Source organism: Pseudochaenichthys georgianus, chromosome 9 (genome assembly GCF_902827115.2).
Source record: "Pseudochaenichthys georgianus chromosome 9, fPseGeo1.2, whole genome shotgun sequence".
In the NCBI taxonomy this organism is placed as follows: Eukaryota; Metazoa; Chordata; class Actinopteri; order Perciformes; family Channichthyidae; genus Pseudochaenichthys; species Pseudochaenichthys georgianus.
Genome location: NC_047511.1, coordinates 24,269,416 through 24,285,712, shown reverse-complemented (window position 1 = coordinate 24,285,712; position 16,297 = coordinate 24,269,416).

Sequence of the window (16,297 nt, the reverse complement as noted above, 5' to 3'; positions counted from 1 at the left end):
AATCGTGCATTAAAGAGAACAGCTGTCATTGAGCATTTTCTCCCCTTGCGAACAGATTTAACGCGGCTCCGCCGTAACGCACCCACAGCGGACTCTCGATCCTTGGATGAGGAGTCCAGTCTGCATAGAGTGGTGCACCTTTTGACAGTAATTCTGTCCCTAGGTGCATAACACCCGGTACTCATGTCGTTCTCAGAGAGAGGAGACGTCTGCCGCTCCAAGGGATCAGTTTGTGTGCCAGTGTGTGTGACTGGAGACAACGCAAACTCCCCTGGCGGTTCATACACGATATCGTGTTGTCTATCCTCACGGGGACATGAAGTCCTCTGAGAGAAGCCAGGAAGCATTTTTGAGTGGGGAACACCGCTAAAAGCTCCGGGTAATTTACGCGTGCCCGCTGGAAGTCTCTGTTCTAGAGACCTCTCACTGGGCGACCTTCGTAAGTCCGTCCGTCTGACCTGCGTCCGTGGTGACCACCTTCCGTGAAAGGACTGCACCCGTAGGCGTGTCCCGCACTGGAAAAGACGGGTGTAGTGCCACTACGCATTTCATAATCACCAAAACTCTCCGTAAGCCGTGGAGTTCGGGGTTTAGTTTTATTATGAGGCCCATGTTGAGCGGGTGCTTTACGAGGACATTCTCCTCCGTAATCTGACTCCGCTCGGTGGGTTTTATAGATAAAACCCTTCTTTCTAGGAGAGAGAGAGAACTCTTCTCTCCAGAATGTGGGTTGACTCTCACTGGGTTTGTGAAAACAGATAAATTATAACTGTTTTGAGAAGCCCAGGCAGACATCGTGAGTATCTCCTGCTGTATGCTCCTTAGAGCCAGCTGGGATGTCACTCTTATGGCTCCGACCGGCACTGCGCATGTGCGTGACGGAGGTGCCTTTTCAGCTCCAGCCGGTACTGCGCATGTGTGTGCCGGTGGTGCCCTCACGGCTCCAGTCGGCACTGCGCCTGCGCGTGCCGGTGGTGCCCTTAAAGCCCTGGCCGGCACTGCGCATGTGTGTGGCGGTGGCTTCACGGACCCGTCAATAATCCGTCCTTTGAGAGATGCCGTAGCTGCTCTTGAAAGGGGAAGGATTGACGGGCCGCTCTTTACAGCTCTAGCCGGCACTGCGTACGCACGTGGCGGTAGTGCCCTTAAAGCCCCAACCGGCACTGCGCATGCGCGTGGCGGTGGTGCCTTCACAGACCCGTTTATTATCCGCCTTTTGAGAGAGGCCGTAGCTGCTCTCAGAAGGGGATTTATGGTTAACGGACTGTTTATTGTCTTTCTTTTCATTTTTTTGGGCTGCGCCCTTGGTCGGAGCCTGGATGTGTCAGCGGAAAATAGTTTATTCAGACAATATGTCTTATAAGTCTTGTGCGGACTTGAGGATGGCGTTGAGGCATCTCTCGAGGCGGCGGGGACACATTTAGAGCCGGGGAAGGAACTTCCAGCTCCGTCACGGAGGGGAGAAGGATGGGCTGTCAGGCCGCTCGCTTCTTCTTCCTCGCCTGCTGGCCGAAATTCTGGGTCGGCTGTGCCTGGGCTACAGCCGGAACCGGAGATTTTCTAGACCAACTCGCCCTCGTCTCCTGCCTGGGCTGGGGACTCGGGGCGGGCTGCGCCCTCTGCTGTCCTGGTACTTTGAACCCAGCAGAGCGCGGTGCAGCGTGGGCGAAGGGCCGCGGTTGCAAAGGCCGCGGCTGGACCCTTCGAGGGAGACAAAGGTGGAGAGCCTCGTCTTCCTTCTTTTTCGACTCGCACTTCCTTTGCATGGAAGCGAGAGCGGAGCCGAAAATCCCCTCGGGAACGATGGGCATGTCAAGCACATCTTCCTTTTCCCGGTCTGGGAGGTTGGTGAGGTTGAGCCATCTAGCTCTTTCCTGCACCACCATGATCCCCATTACCTTGCCCGTGGCCTGGACGGCGCAGCGTTGGACACAGAGACAAATGTCTGTGACCGCGGCTATCTCGTCCAGAGTGGCCGGTCCAGGATTGCTCGACATATCCTCACAGAGCTCCGCTTGGTATGCGGTTAGCATCGAGGAAACGTTCAGAGCCCTGGCGGACAATGCTGCGGCTCTGTAGGCCCGTTCCGTCATGGTAGACTGGAATCGGTCCGTTTTTGCTGGCAGCGTGGGGTTCCTGCTTGGCGGCTGGCCCATCCTCGGTAGGAGGTGGGCTTCCACCAGCGGTTCCATAGGTGGTATGTGGAGCAGGCCAAGCCTCTCCATACCGTCACAGTCAAGGGAGTGGACACCCTGGATTGGGGCCTTGTTGCTAAAGGGCCGGTCTCTCCACGAGACCGACACCTCATCCAACATCTCCGGGAAGACCGGGAGGAGTTGTCTCTTTGCCCTCGTTGTTTGGGAAAAAAGTTTTTGCTCGTAACGGGACCTGGAGGTCTCCTTGGCCACTTCGGGCCATGGGATGTCTAGTTTGGCCGCAGCGCGCTGACACACGGCTTGTAGGTAGCTAGGTAGGCAGCTGAAGCGTTGCTCCATATTTTCACTCATCTTCTGTGCCAGTGTAGCTGTGTCCCTGTAGCTCCTTGCATGCGCTAGGGAGAACTCAGACAGGTGATTCCTCAAGTCCAATAGTGCAGGCACAACAAGGGATAGGGAATTTGTGTCACTTTCAAGCACCTTTGTGTGTTCTGCAAATGGAAGGAGCAAATCTTTGAGAATGGCTACCTTCTGCCACTCACTGGGTAGAAGGCTGTCCCAGCTCATGGAGTCAGCTACTGATGTAAGATGGTCCTTCACTTCAAGAGCACGGGACATCATCAAATAAGTACTGGACCATCTGGTTGGACAGTCTTTGATGAGGATGAGTCCACACTGTTGCAGCAACCGCTCTGTGGCAACGGATGATTTTCGAAACAGTTTCACCAGTTGCCTGAGTTTTCCCGGCAGTCGATTGATTGTGAGTTCCTTCTGGATCATGTTGACAACAAGCTGGAGGGTATGGACCACGCAGGGGGTCCTTCTCTCCAAGGTGTCGTACCTAAAGAAAATTGGAACACAGAACACACAGACTTTTCATATTACCCAATCCATGAAGAATTAATTTGATATTTTAGCACATCATTGATCACATTACATTACATTACATTACATTGCATTTAGCTGACGCTTTTATCCAAAGCGACTTACAATAAGTACATTCGACCAGGAAGACACAACCTTGAGGAAAACAGAATCATATAAGAACATCAGGTTTCAAAGAGCCAATCGTTTCAAGTGCTGCTCAACTGGCTATAGATAAGCCAGTCCTTTATTAGTATATAAGTGCTCTGTTAGCAGTTCTTTGTTAGTCATTCTATCGCTCGAAGTGGAGTCGAAAGAGATGAGTTTTCAGTCTGCGCCGGAAGGTGTGTAAGCTTTCTGCGGTCCTGATTTCAATGGGGAGCTCATTCCACCATTTTGGAGCCAGGATAGCAAACCCACGTGTTTTTGCTGATGGGAACTTGGGTCCCCCTCGCAGCGAGGGTGCAGCGAGTCGTTTGGTTGATGCAGAGCGTAGTGCACGTGCTGGGGTGTACGGTTTAACCATGTCCTGGATGTAGGAAGGGCCAGATCCATTCGCAGCATGGTACGCAAGTACCAGTGTCTTGAAGTGGATTCTAGCAGTTACCGGAAGCCAGTGGAGGGAGCGGAGGAGCGGCGTGGTGTGGGAAAATTTTGGAAGGTTGAAGACCAGACGAGCCGCTGCATTCTGGATGAGCTGCAGAGGTCGGATGGCACATGCAGGTAGACCAGCCAGGAGGGAGTTGCAGTAGTCTAGGCGTGAGGTGACGAGAGCCTGGACCAGAACCTGCGTCGATTTCTGGGTCAGCTGTGGGCGTATCTTCCTGATGTTGAAAAGCGTGTATCTGCAGCAGCGGGTTGTAGCAGCGATGTTTGCAGTAAACGACAGGTTGTTATCTAGGATAACACCCAGATTCCTTGCAGTCTGAGTCGGGGAAACAACAGAGGGGCCGATGTTGATAGTTAGGTCAAGAGAGGGACAATCTTTTCCCGGAAGGAAAAGCACTTCAGTTTTGTCAAGGTTGAGCTTGAGATGATGAGCGGACATCCACTGAGAGATGTCAGCTAAACAAGCAGAGATGCGTGCGACGATCTGGGTCTCTGAGCGGGGAAAGGACAGAATTAATTGGGTGTCGTCAGCGTAGCTGTAAGGATTTGCAGTACTCCATTCCTTCTGCTTCCCTTTTTGTTTGTTGTCTGTCTGTCTGTGTTTGTCTCCCGGGCTGGGCGTGGTTGACCTACTTCTGGTTCCTGCCAATTCATCTCCGCAGCTGCTTCTCATTCATCCTGATCATCTACTCATCCACACCTGCTTATTAACCCGGTCTCCTCATCCAGTCTCCACCAGTTCGTCGTCAAGATTACACTGAAACCCATCATCACCTCCTCCGCTAGCCACGTCCAGCCACTTCCTCGTCGGATTCATCCGCTCTCCACGCTACCCGCTCCAGCCTACTCGCTCCCCTCGCTCTGAAACCCCTGCTCGCCACACTCCTGTCTGGTAGGACAAACACTAACCCTTACTCCAACCTACTCGCTCTCGGGAGCGTACAGACTCAGGCTCAAGCCACCTCTCATCTGCCTGGCGATATCCCCAGCTCACTCCGGAGCCTCGGCTGAGGATCTCCATTCCCTAGTTTTTGAATCCCCTTTCCTGGACTATATTACTCAGTTAATATCCCCTGTCACGATACAAGAATAAACCTTTTGCTACAAACTCCTGTTTTTCTGTCCGTGTTTGTATCCGGCGATCACGGAGCTTAACAGAACGAACTGGTCATAAAATGAACCCCACAAACACCGGACCGGACTCTTCCACTGTCCAGCACGCCCTGTCTCATCAAGGCAATCTGTTGGGTCAACATGAACAGTTAATCCGTGCATTGGTGGAAAGTAACCAATCCATGGCTCTGCACATCTCCAACCTGGCTGCTCAGATCTCCAACCTGACGACAGCAGCTATAACTCCTGCCCCCTCTAATCCCCCTCCAGTACCCACTCCATGCCGGGATTTCCCCATCACCGACCCTGAGCCGTTTCATGGTGAAGTGGAGAAATGCAGGGGATTTATCTTTCAGTGCAGCAAGGTGTTTCGCCAGCGCCCCCAGTCTTTTTCTTCTGATGTTACCAAGATAAACTATGTGTTGAGTTTGCTTCGTGGTAAAGCCTTAATTTGGGCTGAGGCACTAAGTTCATCAGTGGATTATGACAGCCTTTCTTTTGGAGTTTTTTCTGAACAACTGTCTTTAGTTTTTGATCACACTGACTATTCTGGCTCGGCTGACAATCGTCTGCTTAGGATACAGCAGGGGAATCGGACCGTGGCAGATTACTCCATTGAGTTTCGTACACTGGCGGCAGAAGCCCGATGGGACGAGGCGGCTCTAAGGGCAGTGTTCGTTAAAGGATTAAAGGAGCAACTGAAGGACGAGCTGGCCGCTCGAGATGTGCCAGCAGACCTTCAATCCCTGATTGATTTGGTTTCTCGTCTCGACAGCCGGCTAAGGGAACGTCGTGCGGAGCGAGGACAGCGTCCACCAAGTGCCTTTTTCAGTAAGCCGAGCTATCCGCCCAGAAGTGCTCCCTTTGATTCCACACCATCTGCGTTTTCCTCGCCATCTCACATGCCCACCTTGGATAAGGAAGAAGCGATGCAGGTGGGAGGTGCAGGATTATCACCTGAGGAACGCCTTCGCCGCATGAGGGCAGGAGGGTGCCTGTATTGTGGCAAACTGGGGCATCTCCTGGCCGGTTGCCCTGTCCGCCCAAACGCAGGTGCTCGTCGGTGAATGTGGGGGTCCTGACGAGTACACTTCCTACCTCAATTATTGCCCCTACTTTGCGCCGTTTCCTCATACCTGCCAGACTCTGTTCCAACTCTCAGACCTTGCCCCTTTCCGCCCTCATAGACTCTGGTGCTGAGGACAGTTTTGTGGACCTGGAGCTTGCCAACCAGCTGGGAATTAAATTGGAATCCTTATCGGACCCCATGACTGCTTATGCCTTAAATGGCCAACGCATCTCTAGGGTGACCCAGCAGACCTTACCGGTAACTCTGTTTATTTCGGGGAATCACAGAGAACAGATCCAACTAAAGGTCATTTCCGCTCCATCTACCCCGTTGGTTCTTGGTTACCCTTGGCTTCGCGCTCACAACCCTCATATTGATTGGGCTGGAGGAAGGATAATTGCTTGGAATCAGAAGTGTCACCTTAACTGTTTGCAATCAGCTGTACCTCCATTTCCTGCTAAGCCAGTGTCTGCTCCTTGTGATTCTTCTGATGTGGATTTATCTGGCGTACCTGAGGTTTACCACAAGCTGGGGGAAGTTTTCTGCAAGGATAAGGCTCTTTCTCTCCCTCCTCACCGTCCATATGACTGCCCCGTCAATTTGCTTCCTGGAGCGCAGTTACCAACAAGCAAGCTCTATAATCTGTCCCGGCCTGAGAGAGAGGCCATGGAGAAATATATCGGTGATTCTCTGGCTTCTGGAATAATCCGTCCTTCTTCCTCCCCTCTGGGTGCGGGGTTTTTCTTCGTGGAAAAGAAGGATAAATCACTACGTCCCTGTATTGACTTCCGGGGATTGAATAACATCACTGTGAAAAACAAGTACCCACTTCCCCTGATTAACTCTGCTTTTGAGCCTCTCCAAGGTGCCACCATCTTCTCAAAGCTGGATCTCAGAAACGCTTACCACTTGGTTCGGATCCGCCAAGGTGATGAATGGAAGACCGCCTTTAACACTCCCCTTGGCCACTTTGAGTACCTTGTCATGCCCTTCGGACTCTCTAATGCCCCAGCAGTTTTTCAGTCCCTGGTGAATGATGTTTTGCGGGATTTCCTCAACCGGTTTGTTTTCGTTTACATTGACGATATCTTGATCTTTTCCAAGAGCCTGGAGGAACACCAGAATCACGTCAGCCAGGTTCTACAGAGACTGCTAGAGAACAAGCTGTACGTCAAGGCTGAGAAGTGTGAGTTTAACCAGGAACGTGTCAGCTTCCTTGGATTTATCATCAGACAAGGCAGGCTGGAGGCGGATCCTGGAAAGATTCTTGCTGTCTCCGAGTGGCCAGTCCCCACGACGCGGAAGGAATTGCAGAGGTTCCTGGGTTTCGCCAATTTTTATCGCCGGTTCATTAAAGACTTCAGCAGGATCGCAGCTCCACTCTCCAGTCTCACTTCCATCAAGGTCAGGTTCTCCTGGACCTCTGAGGCTAACGAGGCCTTTCTCAGACTCAAGTCTCTGTTCACTTCGGCCCCCATCCTCATCCAGCCGGACTCTAGCAAACAATTTGTTGTTGAGGTTGACGCATCAGACATCGGAGTCGGCGCTGTCCTGTCTCAGACAGCAGGGCCAAACAACAGGCTTCACCCGTGTGCGTTTTTCTCTCGCCGTCTCTCCCCTGCGGAGAGAAACTATGATGTGGGCAACAAGGAACTGCTGGCAGTGAAGATGGCTTTGGAGGAGTGGAGACACTGGCTTGAGGGCAGTGAGCAGCCATTTCTGGTTTGGACAGACCATAACAATTTGGAATACATCCAGTCAGCCAAGCGGCTGAACTCCCGACAAGCTAGGTGGGCTCTCTTCTTCGGCCGCTTCAACTTCTCCCTCACCTATCGCCCTGGTTCCAAGAATACCAAGCCCGATGCTCTGTCCAGATCGTTCTCGTCTGTGAGTCCAGTAACCTCTGTTGACTCAATACTCCCCCTGAGTTGTGTTGTGGGAGCCATCACCTGGGAGATTAGTAATTCCATTCAAGAGGCCCTTTTGGAACAACCCGACCCAGGAAGCGGGCCGCCTAACCGTCAGTTTGTTCCCGACTCTGTTCGTTCCCAAGTCCTGCAGTGGGTCCACAGTTCCCATTTCTCGAATCACCCCGGTGCCAATCGAACACTTTCTCTCCTCCGAAGACACTTCTGGTGGCCTACAGTCGACAGAGACACAAAGGAGTTTGTGTCAGCTTGCACAACCTGTGCTAGGAACAAGGCCTCCCATCAGAAACCCGCTGGGCTGCTCCAACCCCTTCCAATCCCTAGTCGACCCTGGTCACATATAGCCCTGGACTTTGTCACCGGTCTGCCTCCCTCTCAAGGGAACACAACCATTCTAACAGTCGTTGATCGTTTCTCCAAGTGTGCACACTTTGTTGCTCTACCCAAGCTCCCTTCAGCCCTGGAGACCTCCAAACATCTAACACAGCATGTTTTCCGTCTACACGGTATCCCAGCTGACATTGTCTCCGACCGGGGTCCACAATTCACATCTCAGGTTTGGAAGGCTTTTTGTCAGTCTCTTGGAGCTTCAGTTAGTCTAACATCTGGCTTTCATCCCCAGTCCAACGGCCAAACTGAGAGGGCAAATCAGGACCTGGAGTCTGCTCTCCGCTGTGTGGCTAACAGTAATCAGAGGACCTGGAGCTCCCACCTACCGTGGGTGGAGTACTCACATAATTCCCTCACCTCATCTGCCACGGGACTCTCACCCTTTGATGCCTCTCTGGGATACCAGCCACCCCTGTTCCCCGAAGAGGAGAGTGAGTTGGCTGTTCCTTCTGTCCAGCAACATGTCCAACGTTGCCGTAAGATCTGGAGGGACACCCGCTTGGCTCTCCTCCAAGCATCCGCCAGGAGTCAACAGTCAGCCAACCGCCGTCGACATGTTGCTCCCCCTTACGCCCTTGGACAATCGGTATAGTTGTCCTCCAAGAACATCCCCCTCCTCACTGAGTCCAAGAAACTGTCCCCTCGGTTTATTGGTCCCTTCCCCATTGTGCGACTCATCAATCCCTCTGCTGTCCGTTTAAGGCTCCCCAGAAATATGAGAATCCATCCCACTTTCCATGTCTCTCAAATCAAGCCAGCTCTCACCAGCGACCTGTGCCCTCCGGCCGTTCCCCCTCCTCCCCCCCCGTGTCATCGATAACCATCCAGCCTACTCCGTGCGGCGTCTCCTGGATGTTAGACGCCGGGGTAGGGGTCTACAATACTTGGTGGACTGGGAGGGCTACAACTTGGAGGAACGTTGTTGGGTTCCTCGTTCTCGAATCATGGACCCAGTCATGGTCAGGGAATTCCACAGGGCCCATCCTGACAGGCCTGGTGGTCGCCAGGAGGCTCCCGTTGAGGGGGGGGTACTGTAAGGATTTGCAGTACTCCATTCCTTCTGCTTCCCTTTTTGTTTGTTGTCTGTCTGTCTGTGTTTGTCTCCCGGGCTGGGCGTGGTTGACCTACTTCTGGTTCCTGCCAATTCATCTCCGCAGCTGCTTCTCATTCATCCTGATCATCTACTCATCCACACCTGCTTATTAACCCGGTCTCCTCATCCAGTCTCCACCAGTTCGTCGTCAAGATTACACTGAAACCCATCATCACCTCCTCCGCTAGCCACGTCCAGCCACTTCCTCGTCGGATTCATCCGCTCTCCACGCTACCCGCTCCAGCCTACTCGCTCCCCTCGCTCTGAAACCCCTGCTCGCCACACTCCTGTCTGGTAGGACAAACACTAACCCTTACTCCAACCTACTCGCTCTCGGGAGCGTACAGACTCAGGCTCAAGCCACCTCTCATCTGCCTGGCGATATCCCCAGCTCACTCCGGAGCCTCGGCTGAGGATCTCCATTCCCTAGTTTTTGAATCCCCTTTCCTGGACTATATTACTCAGTTAATATCCCCTGTCACGATACAAGAATAAACCTTTTGCTACAAACTCCTGTTTTTCTGTCCGTGTTTGTATTGTGGGTTCAGTCCTGAAAAGCGATCACGGAGCTTAACAGTAGCAGTGGTATGAAAAACCATGTGGGCTAATGACAGATCCGAGCGAGTTTGTGTACAGGGAGAAGAGGAGAGGACCAAGAACAGAGCCCTGAGGGACCCCTGTAGTTAATTGACAAGGGTCGGACTCAGACCCTCTCCAAGTAACCCTGTAGGTGCGGTCTTTGAGGTATGAGGTGAGGAGGGAAAGTGCAGAGCCTGAAACTCCAAGTTCTTGGAGAGTGCGAAGGAGGATCTGATGATTCACCGTGTCGAATGCAGCAGACAGGTCCAACAGGATGAGGACAGAGGAGAGGGAGGCTGCTTTAGCAGTGTGCAGTTCCTCAGTGACAGCAATGAGAGCAGTTAAAGGGGATCACCACATGGAATGTTAAAAATGCTGATTGCAGATCACATTATAGGAGAAATATCTAAAACGGTGAATAGTCACAGTATATGGGAAGACTGCATTGGGTTTTCTGTTTGGCACACACGTCACATGCGTCATCATTTGTGGTGTTTTTACCCGCATTATGCACACTGCAGACTGACCTTTCGTCTTCTTCTCCCTCCTCATCACTATCCTGGAGATTTTCCTCTTCAGAACTGGAGTCCTCTTCAGCGTTGCAATGAAAAGCAGCAACCATGTTGCTTCCATTGTCCGTAATTATGGTGAGAATCTTTTCTTTTGGGATCCCCATTCTTCTTTACTCTCCTCCACAAGAGCAGCGATAGCCTGAGCAGTGTGCGGGTGAACCATTTGCTTTAGGTTCAGGAGTATGTGTTCAGCCTTATTATCCTGGGGGCTAAAATAACTGACTGCAAGAAAAGATGCTGTGAGCCCCTTTTTAGTCCATATATCTAAGCCAATAGTTATTTTGCGTGCCATGGACAGTCTGTGCTTGAATTTCTCCTTTTCGGCCAGGTACATTTTTTCCACCAGGTTTGTGATCTTAGTTTTTTTCGGCACGGTGAGTCTTTTATCAATTGTTTCCATCATCTTGATGAAACCCACGTCTTCCACTGTCCGTGGTGGGAGGGCTGTCCGGCCTATCCATTCAGCTATGGCCTCCTCTTTGTGGCGTTGATCCTGCGATTCTTGTTTGTACTTTGTGTAAGTCAGAAATGCACCTGTTATAGCTGGCCTCTCCTCTTTCCTGGATGGTTCCTTTACTGCAGCAGGTCTGTCTGGAATCTAGGACAGGAATACAAACAATGATATCAGGAGTCAGGACTCCTCAACATCAGGAAATCCAGTAAATCATTGCTATAATTTTAACTTAACGCAAACAAAGTATCTGTAAAATGAAAACTCTACAATCAAAACTAGGTGGTATTATACTCACAAAGTAAGTATGTATGCAGATTATGTAGGCATATTACTGGAGACACCTTGTGAGGTATGATTTTGTAGGAAATTAATAGTTATAACATATTATCATATGACAAATCAAATGTAATGAAAGCAATGTGCCATTGTTGTGAAATAACGTTAACAGTTACTAGTAACGTTAGCCCATCATCTAACGTTGTGTCAGAGACCAACTCAACCCTATGGTAAACTTAAGTACCCTTCCGCCCCTTTTTAAGCTCCTTCATAAGTTTCAAAACAATTTGCTGCTAGCATTTGGTTTGGCTAACGTTAGCTAACGTTATAGCATACAACACAGCCTACCCGTTAGCTAACGTTATAGCATAAAACACAGCCTACCTAATGTAACACCATATAGCTGACAAAAAAACAACCTAACGTTTTGTTAACTTACCTCAATTGCTTTGTGGTGAGTCTTGATGTGCCTCTTGAGATTTGTGGTGTTTTTACCCGCGGATTTATGGCCACATTGCTTCCCTTCTGAATCTAAAGCAATGCATTGAGTTTTTTTCTCCGCCTCATTATACACAAAATGGGCCCAGAGATCATCGCGTTTCTTTCGCCCAAGCCCTCTATTAGCCATTTCCCTTTCTGTTCGTTACAGCTGAGCATGGATCAGAGTCTTCCTTCTGTTCATAGATCATCCGGTCAAATTTAAAAGTGCCGCACGTAGAACAGACAGACAACTGGTGCGCAACCGCAGCACCGGAAATGGAAGTGCTGGGAGAAAAAATGACTATCAGAGATGTAACGTTATCATTGATAATATTATTTCGTCTCGTCATTTTTCGTCAACGAAAGTAAAGAGAGATTTTGGCATAGTTTTGATTTATTAAAATACATTTTCGTCTCGTCATTTTTCGTGAACGATATTGCATGTTGATTTTGTTACAGTTATTGTTTACTGACGTTGGTGCCGTCTTGTCATCGTCTCGTTTTCGTCATGGAAAAAAAGGTCGTTGACGAACATATTTCGTCATAGTTTTAGTCAACGAAATTAACACTAGTCGGGACGGGACTCCCTCATGTCCACTGATTTGCCGGCTGGCAATCAAGACACGGGGGCGTCCGCCGCAGAGATGGAGCCCCTCACTGGGTCGGTCTGGGGCTCATCGACAGCGGCACCCGCAGAACCGGAATCCCGCGCCATATCAGGCCGAGACCCGGTGGCGGCAAGAGACGCGGGAACGGGGCCCCACGCTTTACCAAGCTGGGGCTCCCGGCTGGACCTCACCATGGTTTCACCCGCGGAAGATGTCCTAGAGTTAGACTACATGGAGGACGAAGAGGATACCTCTGAGTTCCTCCTGTCTGACTCGGATGAGCAGGAAGACGACATCTTCATGTCATCGGCTCAGGCTGCAAAGCCGAGAGCGATGGCCGCTCTCCCGGGCGATAGCACACCAGCTTCGCCCTGTCTAAGCATGGACCTGCAGGCCGTGTGTCAGCGCGCCGCGTCCAGGCTAGACATCCCGTGGCCCGAAATGGCCAAGGAGACCTCCAGGTCCCGTTACGAGGGGAAACTTTTTTCCCAAACAACGAGGACGAAGAGGCAACTCCTTCCGGTCTTCCCGGAGATGTTGGATGAGGTGTCGGTCTCGTGGAGAGACCGGCCCTTTAGCAACAAGGCCCCAATCCAGGGTGCCTTCTCCCTTGACTGTGACGGTATGGAGAGGCTCGGCCTGCTCCGCATACAGCCTATGGAACCGCTGGTGGCAGCCCACCTCCTACCGAGGATGGGCCCGCCACCAAGCAGGAACCCCACGCTGCCAGCAAAAACGTACCGATTCCAGTCGACCATGACTGAACGGGCCTACAGAGCCGCAGCACTGTCCGCCAGGGCTCTGAACGTTTCCTCGATGCTAACCGCGTACCAAGCGGAGCTCTGTGAGGATATGTCGAGCAATCCTGGACCGGCCACTCTGGACGAGATAGCCGCGGTCACAGACATTTGTCTCCGTGTCCAACGCTGCGCCGTCCAGGCCACGGGCAAGGTAATGGGGATCATGGTGGTGCAGGAAAGAGCTAGATGGCTCAACCTCACCAACATCCCAGACCGGGAAAAGGAAGATGTGCTTGACATGCCCATCGTTCCCGAGGGGATTTTCGGCTCCGCTCTCGCTTCCATGCAGAGGAAGTGCGAGTCGAAAAAGAAGGAAGACGAGGCCCTCCACCTCTGTCTCCCTCGAAGGGTCCAGCTGCTGCCTTCGCAACAGCGGCCCTTCGCCCAAGCTGCACCGAACTCTGCTAGTTTTAAAGTACCAGGACAGCAGAGGTCGCAGCCCGCCCCGAGTCCCCAGCCCAGGCAGGAGACGAGGGCGAGTTGGCCTAGAAAATCTCCGGTTCCGGCTGCAGCCCAGGCGCAGCCAACCCAGAATTTCGGCCAGCAGTCGAGGAAGAAGAAGCGAGCGGCCTGACAGCCCCTCCTTCTCCCCTCTGTGACAGAGCTGGAAGTTCTTTCCCCGGCTCTAAACGTGTCCCCGCCGCCTCGAGAGATGCCTCAACGTCATCCTCAAGTCCGCATAAAACACATGTCACATCTTTCTTGTTTGAATAAACCATTTTCCGCTGACGCATCCAGGCTTCGGCAAAGGGCGCAGCTCAAAAAAAATGAAAAGAAAGACAATAAACTGTCCGTTAACTATAAATCCCCTTCTGAGAGCAGCTACAGCCTCTCTCAAAAGGCGGATAATAAACGGGTCTCTGAAGGCACCACCGCAACGCGCATGCGCAGTGCCGGTTGGGGCTTTAAGGGCACTACCGTCACGCGCATGCACAGTGCCGGCTAGAGCTGTAATGGACAGCCCGCCAATTCTTCCCCTTTTGAGAGCAGCTACGGCATCTCTCAAAAGGCGGATTATTGACGGGTCCGTGAAGCCACCGCCACGCGCATGCGCAGTGCCGGCTGGGTTCGTGAAGGCTCCACCGTCACGCGCATGCACAGTGCCGGCTAGAGCTGTAAAGGACAGCCCGCCAATCGTTCCCCTTTTGAGAGCAGCTACGTCACCTCTCAAAAGGCGGATTATTGACGGGTCCGTGAAGCCACCGCCACATGCATGCGCAGTGCCGGCTAGGGCTTTAAGGGCACCACCGGCACACGCAGGCGCAGTGCCGACTGGAGCTGTGAAGGCACCACCGTCACACGCATGCGCAGTGCCGGCTGGAGCTGTAAGGACACCTCCGTCACGCGCATGCGCAGTGCCGGCCGGAGCCGTAAGCGTGACATCTCAGCTGGCTCTAAGGAGCATACAGCAGGAGATACTCACGACATCTGCCTGGGCTTCTCAAAACAGTTATACTTTATCTGTTTTCACAAACCCAGAGAGAGTCAACCCATATTCTGGAGAGAGAGGTTCTCTCTCTCCTAGAAAGAAGGGTTTTATCTATAATGCCCACCGAGCGGAGTCAGATTACGGGGAAAAATGTCCTCGTAAATCACCCACTCAACATGGGTCTCATAATAAAACTAAACCCTGCGCGCCACGGCGTGCGGAGAGTTTTGGTTATTATGTAATGCGTAGTGGCACTACACCCGACTTTTCTAGTGCGGGACGCGCCTACGGGTGCTGTCCTTTCACGGAAGGTGGTCACCACGGACGCAGGTCAGACAGGCTGATAGGGGATTTACGAAGGTCGCCCGGTGAGAGGTCCCTAGAGCAGAGACCTCCAGCGGGCACACGTAAACTACCCGGAGCTTTTAGCGGTGTTCCCCACCCTAAAACGCTTCCTGCCTTCTCTCAGAGGACACCATGTCCTCGTGAGGACAGACAACACGATATCGTGTATGAACCGCCAGGGGAGGTTGCGTTGTCTCCAGTCACACACACTGGCACACAAACTGATCCCTTGGAGCGGCAGACGTCTCCTCTCTCTGAGAGCGACACAGGTACCGGGAGTTATGCACCTAGGGACAGAATTACTGTCCAGAGGTGCACCACTCTATGCAGACTGGACTCCTCATCCAAGGATCGGGAGTCCGCTGTGGGTGCGTTACGGCGGAGCCGCGTTAAGTCTGTTCGCAAAAGGAGAAAATGCTCAATGACAGCTGTTCTCTTTAATGCACGATTTAAACGCACTGTTAGGCGGGGACACACTCGTACACGATCGACCTCCGGGTCCTCTGTACGCGTTCCCACCCCTGGCTCTGTTACCCCCAACTCTGGCCAGAGTGAAGGAGCAACGCTACACACTTACTCTGATGTTTCCGCCCTAGCCCGCAATGTACGGGCTGGCGGAGATATATCAGCTGTTGTGCGGGCAGCCATGGCAGCCCCCACCACGCAGGGATAGATTGTCTCAGGCGGGGGGGGGGGGGGCAGTCCTTTACCCACGCCCAGAGCGCGGGGCACTATGGGCCTGACCCGTGAGTGGTACAATCTGAATACAGTGGGACTCCCTCAGAAGGTGATAAACACTATTCAGAGTGCGAGAGCTTCCTCCACCAGGTCTCTTTACGACTGTAAGTGGAGGGTGTTTGAGGAGTGGGACACATCTCTTTTCAATGTCCTGTCGGGGTGATTTTATCATTTCTACAGGACTTGATCGAAAAACACAGAGCTTTCTCCACGATCAAGGTATACCTGGCTGCTATTGCTGCATGCCATGTGGGCTTTGAGGGTAAGACGGCTAGCCAACATACTTTGGTTTGCCGTTTTATGAAGGGAACTCGCAGGCTCCTCCCTGTCTCCAGGTCGCTGGTGCCCTTATGGGTCCTGGCAGTGGTTTTAAATGGGCTCAAAATGACCCCATTTGAACCCCTGGAAGGAGCTGACATGAAACATCTGTCACTCAAGACAGTGCTGTTACTGGCCCTGGCATCCGCCAAGCGGGTCAGCGATATCCATGCACTGTCTGTACATCCCTCATGCACTCGGTTCGCCCCAGGGCAAACGAGAGTGTTGTTGAAACCCAACCCTGCCTTTACACCAAAGGTGGTTGGTTCGTGTACCCCAATTGACATTGAGGCATTTCCTCCGCAGCTGGTTTCCTCCGGGGAGCAGCAGCAGGATCTGTTGTGTCCAGTCCGGGCTTTACACACATATATGGACACATCAAAAGAGCTTCGTCTTAATGACCAACTCTTCGTGTCCTGGGCTAAACCTCACAAGGGTAAGCCTGTTACTAAGCAACGGCTCTCCCACTGGATCGT